At 39.0% G+C, this 6,902-nt stretch overlaps 1 pseudogene; it reads right to left on the reverse strand.

Moving 5' to 3' along the window:
* Positions 1-301: 301 nt before the first annotated feature.
* On the reverse strand, positions 302-4,585 carry LOC142046913 (uncharacterized; annotated as a pseudogene).
* Between the last annotated feature and the right edge of the window lie 2,317 nt (positions 4,586-6,902).

Raw genomic sequence — 6,902 nt, forward strand, 5'->3', positions numbered from 1 at the left:
TTAGAAATAAAACTTACCAACAGGGATGCGGAGTAGGAAAAAAGACCAGAGAAACAATAGGGTCTTCAGAAGAGGCATCCCTTCAGCAACCAAACACAAAGAAGTAATAATCAATCAATTATAATAATAACCCAATGAGATTTGCTCCTGATATGGTCACAAGAAAATATACAATAATCTCATAGTTCCTCATACCCGCACTCTTTCACATCATCGGTGTGCTTCAGACTTTACCCAAACAGTTATTTTGAAAATACTGTAAATTATTTACTAAAGAAAGTCACCTTTGTCTGGCTTGTCCTCATCCGTCCCTCCACGAATGCAAGTTGACGCCACACCATTCTATTTTGTTGCAAGCATGTTCTTTCCATTTCTGTCCAAAGAGTTTTGTCCTGGGATCAGCCCAGCGTGTTTTTGGTCTGCCCAGAGGTCACTTGAGGTCTCTGGGGATCCAGTCACTGGTGCAGGTTGTCCATCTATTATCTTGGCTGCGGATTACATGACGCACCCGTCTTCGCTTTGTGTCATACATTGCCTGCACTACTTTGGTCACCTCTGTACGTCTTATGATCTTCTAATTCAGTATATGATCACAGAGTGCTATCTTACACATTCACCTTTCCATTGCTGTCTGGGTGACAGCGAATTTTTCTTCCTCCGCTTTTGTCATTGACCAGCATTCTGCTCCGTATATCACTGCTGGCAGAACAGTGAAGTTAAATGGTTCTTTCCTTTCTTTATAGGCAGCTCATCATCCATTAGAGACATCTTTATTTTGTTGAAACTTGCCCACCCTGCCTTTTGTCTCCTACTGCATTCCCCTTAGAATGGGTTGTCTCTGCTCAGCTGCTGACGCAGGTAAATATATTTGTCGACCTCCTCGAGTTCTTTCCCATTTACAGTGATGATTCCTTCTGCACAATGCTCATTCCATATCCACTTAGTCTTCGACATGTTCATTTCCAACCCGATATCGTGTGAAAACCTTTGCAGTTGCTGCAATTTGTTCTCCGGTTATGCTGGGTCCTTTGTCAGTATTACACAGTCATCAATGAAGAGAAGATGTGTTAGTTGTTCTCCGTCAAGTCTGATTCCTTATTCCCAGTTCAATTTCTTGAACAGCAACTCAAATATTGCTGCAAACAGCTTTGCTGAGATTGTGTCGCCTTGTCTGACTCCTCCATGTATAGTAATAATACAGCGGACATTGAATAATATCTCTGTCAAGCAATTGCAGTTAATTTCTTCCAGCAGGTCGATGTACCTCAGGTTGATTCCAATTTCAATGACCGTGTTGAGTAAAGCATTCATCTCTACTGAGTCGAATGCTTTTTTGTAGTCGACAAATGCAATACACAAAGGTACTTTATATTCCATATTTCGATGAGCTGTCAAACTGAGTGGATGTTATCAATTGTCGAATACTCTGAGTGGAAACCAGCTTGTTCTCTGCTTTCGTGCATTTCAAGATCCTTCTTAATCTGATTTGCGTATGATGCGGGTGAAGACTTTATACACTTGTGAGAGGAGTGTGATTGGATGGTAGTTGCTCAGTTCTTCCGTATCACCTTTCTTCATCGATAATATTTTTTTGATATCTTCCATGCATCTGGAACATGCTTGCTATTGATGTAGATGGTGAACTGTTGTGCCAATGCTTTGAAGAGAGTACCTTCTTCTGCTTTGAGATATTCCGGCCAAACATCATCCACTTCTGGACTCTTTCCTGTCTTTATGTTATGAACTGCATATTCAATTTCTTTCCACATAACATCAGGAACTTCTTCTGTAACCTGCTGTCTTGATGGTGTACGCTGGACATTGACATGTGAGGAGTAGAGGTCATTGTAGAATTTTGTACATATTTCATTCATCTTGCTCCTTTCTGATGTCTTTTCACCATTTTCATCTTTCAGCTGCTGGGATAATCTGTTTCAGCCTAACATCTCTTTCTACCTTCTTCAGACTCTTGTTCTTTTCGGCTGCCTCTCTCAATTTCTTCTTTCTAAAGTCTTCATAGTCTTCTTTCATCTTTACATGGATTTCTTTGCATGGTGTTCTATAGTCTTCACCCATTTTTCCTTCTAATTTAATGTGTGCCCTCCTCACCATAAGATTCACAGTTTCCTTGCTGATCCTCTGCTTGCATTTCAGTGTTTTCAATGCCTTTGCCTTTTTAGCCGATGAGATTATCTGCGAGATAAACTCTTTGTAGTCCTCATCAATGTCCTTATGGACCTTATACTCAAGGTCCATTTCACTTACTTCCTGTGCAAATACTTCTTCATTGAAGTGCCATTTTTGCTTTGGTTTCTGGCTTCTCTTAACTCAGTCTTCATAGACATTGTCAACGCATAGTTTTGAGCACAGTATATAATGGTCTGAGCCAGTGAAAATGATTTGTTCTCTATTGTCGCTACATCATTGAAGGTTCTTCTAGTATCCGTCATTATATAATCAGTCTGATTCAGTGTGACTCCAGTCAGGCTTTTCCATGTCCAGTGCTGATGCTATTCTTTTTGAAATATCATGTTCATTGTGTAGAGATGGTTTGCCTCTGTGAATGCAACCAGACATGCTCCGTGATAATTTCTTAAACCCTTACCAAATTTTCTCACATACTTTTCTTTCTCATTTTCCTTTCCGCCTACTACTGCATTGAAGTCCCCTTGGATAATTGTGTAGGTGGATCTTTTCTGCATTACCTCCTCCAGCTCTTCATAGAAATGTTCCATTTCTTCATCTTCCACTTGCTGCATGGGAGCATACACCTGAATAATTTTAAATGTTTTCCTTTGTTTTGTTTGACGCATGAGAACTACTATCCAGGGTGATATGATGTCACAGCTGACTATCCTTGGAACTCTTTCTTTTTTGACAATGAATCCAATGCTTCCAGTCCTTGCTCTGTTGGCGAATGATCTTCCAAGGAAAGTATTCCTGAAAATTAGCCCTTCTCAGAAAACGGAGCCCTGACTTTGAAACTCCTAATATAACCAAAAGCATTTTTAAACATAGGTTTACAACCAAATGAGTAGGTAAAAAAAATGTAATGGGATGAGAAAGGATGTTGTTCTGTATTCATAATACAGTTAGGTTGAAAGTGGGATTGTTCATCTATTGTAAATATATGATTTAAACGTATAAAAGAGAATAGAAAATTAATAAAGTATAAGGTGATTCCTTAGTTTATATTGTACCAAGATCTACAGGCATGTGTGATGACTTCAGTTAAGAAAAAAAGAGTGAGAAGAATGAGCGTTTTTCCTATGTTGTAGATATACATTTCTGGGGCTCCTATTAAGCCGATTCTGCACAGTAGGTATTACAGTGGATCAAGGCTATCAATAGCACAAAGAGGAGTCACCCGAGCCCAACTGTTGATCAATAGAAAGTGAACAGGCTTCCTGGCTATACAACTATGGAACCAGCTCTCCATTTCAGGAGGTAATTTCCTTTCAATAGCAACAGCAGAATACAGATTTTTAGGTCAAGATTTTGATAAATAGGTTTCTAAATTCAGACTACTAAGTTGCCTGATTTCCCTAAAGCACAGAGCTGTTCCCACTGAAGTTATTTAGCTGAAGGGTTAAATAGACATGTGGCAAGGCGTTTTTTAGTGACGGTCACTGACTTTAGAATGCACCCATACCAGTATGACAGAGCCTGTTATTTACTGTTTTTCTTTAAACCATCCAGGCATGCTGTGTCTAAAGTCTCTCTGTTTTCCCTGGCTTATCCTGGAAGGCTGGGCTTGGGGATCTAGGTGGGAAGAGTGGATTCACAGGCTTTTTCTGAATTTTCAGCCAGTATAATTTTCCTGTGTTCTGTACAGTTTATGCTTTCAGTTAAGTCTACTGAAATGTAACCTGCACCTCATACTTCGTAGTTAAATCACAACAGGAGAAACACAAATATAGCCAGGAACAATGATCCTTGATACGAAATACATCAGCGCTATAGTAATGAGCTCCAGGTACAAATTCCATAGGGCTAGTAAGTGCTGAAAAAATAAGGTTTTAAAAATAGCAAAATTATTAATTGAGGTCGAATAAATGTTTAGTTCATTTAATATGTTTGTAGGAGTATAATCCAAGACCAAGTTTAGAATTAACACATTTAAATACCATTACAGTAAAAGTAGTTTGAGATAAACTCTTGTAAAAGCTAAGAACGGTGAGAACACAGGATGTGTTGTAATTTTTTAATAATTACATAAAAATGGACACTCTTCAAATGATCCTTGTTTTCTGAAAACCCCATTAGTTCACTGAAGGCTTTTCTTTTGTCTCTTCATGCAGCTTCTTTTATAAACTGAGCTAGCCTCTCAAAAGCCTAAAATAAAACAACAAAGACCAGTAACATTATTTTAAGAAAAAAATAATTTCTTTAGAAAAGAGAGACTAGCACTAATTTTATCCTACTGAATCTAATCCTTTGGGATCTGCTGAGGGAACTCAGCTCTGGCAGGTTGAGGTCCAGTGTTAGCAAGAAATTCAAAGCGATGAATATGAAATCTGATGACTCATACTCATATATGTGCATAATAATCCCACCTGACTAAAAATAGAACCTTTTTATCCATGCTTAAGTGCTTTGTTGAATAGGAATGGATTTAATTGTGGTTTTAAGTGCTTTGTTATATCGGAGTCTGTGTCCTTTCATTAAGAGCCTAGGTAAACTGAGCAGCATGTCACTGGAAGATGGATTGAATAAGAATATTCACTTGACAAGCAGTTTTAATGTAATTGATGTATTATTTGACAATAATAACTTGAATGTTATTATTTGAGAATAAAAACTGTAATGCTAAACTTAGTGATAATACAGCATACTCTATTGTGCATTCCTTTGCTGTGTAGCAAAAGGAAATATGCAGGATTTGTAGACCGTGTGGTGAAGTTGGAACTCGGAAAGATGGGACCAAGAGACTAGTTGATTAGATTCATTCATAGATTCATAGACTTAAGGTCAGAAGGGACCATTATGGTCATCTAGTCTGACCTCCTGCACAAAGCAGGCCACAGAACCCTACCCATCCACTTCTGTAAAAACCCCTAACCTATGTCTGAGTTATTGAAGTCCTCAAATCGTGATTTAAAGACCTTAAGTTGCAGAGAATCCTCCAGCAAGTGACTCGTGCTCCATGCTGCAGAGGAAGGCGAAAAACCTCCAGGGCCTCTATCAATCTTCCCTGGAGGAAAATTCCTACCTGATCCCAAATATAGCGATCAGTTAAACCCTGAGCATGTGGGCAAGACTCACCAGCCAGCACTCAGGAAAGAATTCTCTGTAGTAACTCAGATCCCACCCCATCTAACATCCTATCACAGACCATTTGGCATATTTACCTGCTAATACAAGATCAATTTGACCAAAAATCTAGCGTTCATCATACCATCCCTTCCATAACTTATCAAGCTTGAGTCTTGAGCCAGATATGTCTTCCTGCCCCACTACTTCCCTTTGGAAGGCTGTTCGCAAGAACTTCACTCCTCTAATGGTTTAGAAACCTTCCTCTATCTCAAGCCTAAACTTGCCTAGTGTTCAGTTTATATCCATTTTTTTTGTGTCCACAGTTGGTACTAATCTTAAATAATTTCCTCTCCCTCCCTGATATTATCCCTTAATATTTATAAGAGCAATTCATATTTCCCTTAGCCGCTGCTTTGGTTGGCTAAACAGCCAAGCTCTTTGATTCCTTTCATAAAGAGTTTCCATCTCCACAATCATCTAGTGCCTATCTCTGTACCTGTTCGCAGTGTGAATCCATCCTTCTCTACATGGATGCGAGACCAGAACTGCCACGAGTATCCAGAATGACGGCTCTCAACTTGCCTTGTATACTGGTACTAATACCTCCTGTATCTCTACTGGAACATTACCAGACCGCGGATTTTTTTTTCCCATATCTCATATTGGCAGCTCATTGTCATCCTGTGATCAACCAATACTCCGAGATCCTTCTCCTCGTCTGTTACTTCCAACTGATGTGTCCCCAATTTATAACTAAAATTCTTGTTATTAATCCCTAAATACATGACCTTGCACTTTTCACTATTAAATTTCATCCTATTACTATTACATTTTGGCCATGCCTCACTGATTTGGTTACATTTCCTGTTTGCCTGCTTATCTTTACTTCTATCCCACCTAATTTTTCTCCTGGTTCATCCTATGGTGCAAACTAGATAGCTGCTTAATCCTTGGGTTGGCTGTGGTCTGAGTAAGTAGTTTTAAAGAGCTCTTTCTTTGTAAATATTGAACCTAGGGGCATCTTGAAAAGCTGCCTAATCACAAATATTGCTGCTAGATGTTACAATGTGATACTTACCTGTGCTCAGGGACTAACTGGAGTTGAAGATGGGAATCCGAGAATTGCTACTGATTTGTAAATTCACCAGATACATACTGTGAATTAACCTACCCAGTTAATTAACCTACCCAGAGATTTGGACACCAGTCATCAGGAGGAAAGTTATGTCAATCAAATAAGAGTGAAACTACAGCAGTTTCTGTCAACATGTGCATGTAACTTCTGTTAATACGAAGGGGAATTACATGCACGTCCCAAAAATCAACTCTAACTTGTAACTATTGCACCAATGGACCTGTTTAACACTGAGATTTTAAACCTATGAGAAAAAATTCATCAGGCATAATGCCATGCAATAAATAGTTGCAAATTTTACCTTGGCAGAAAAAAAATGAGAGAAAAAGAGGGCTGCAAGCCAGAATGCTGTCTGAATGTGAACACCTTCATATGAACAACAAAATCAAATTAATTCGTTCATCTTGGGGCTGCTAAGCAGGGTAAACTGCACTCGCCTGATCTGTCTGCTCTTGAGAAGGGAGAGAAAGAAACTCTTATGCACAAATTGGGCTCTGAGCTACTAGTGTTA

This window comes from Chelonoidis abingdonii, chromosome 5 (assembly GCF_003597395.2).
Source record: "Chelonoidis abingdonii isolate Lonesome George chromosome 5, CheloAbing_2.0, whole genome shotgun sequence".
NCBI lineage: Eukaryota > Metazoa > Chordata > Testudines > Testudinidae > Chelonoidis > Chelonoidis abingdonii.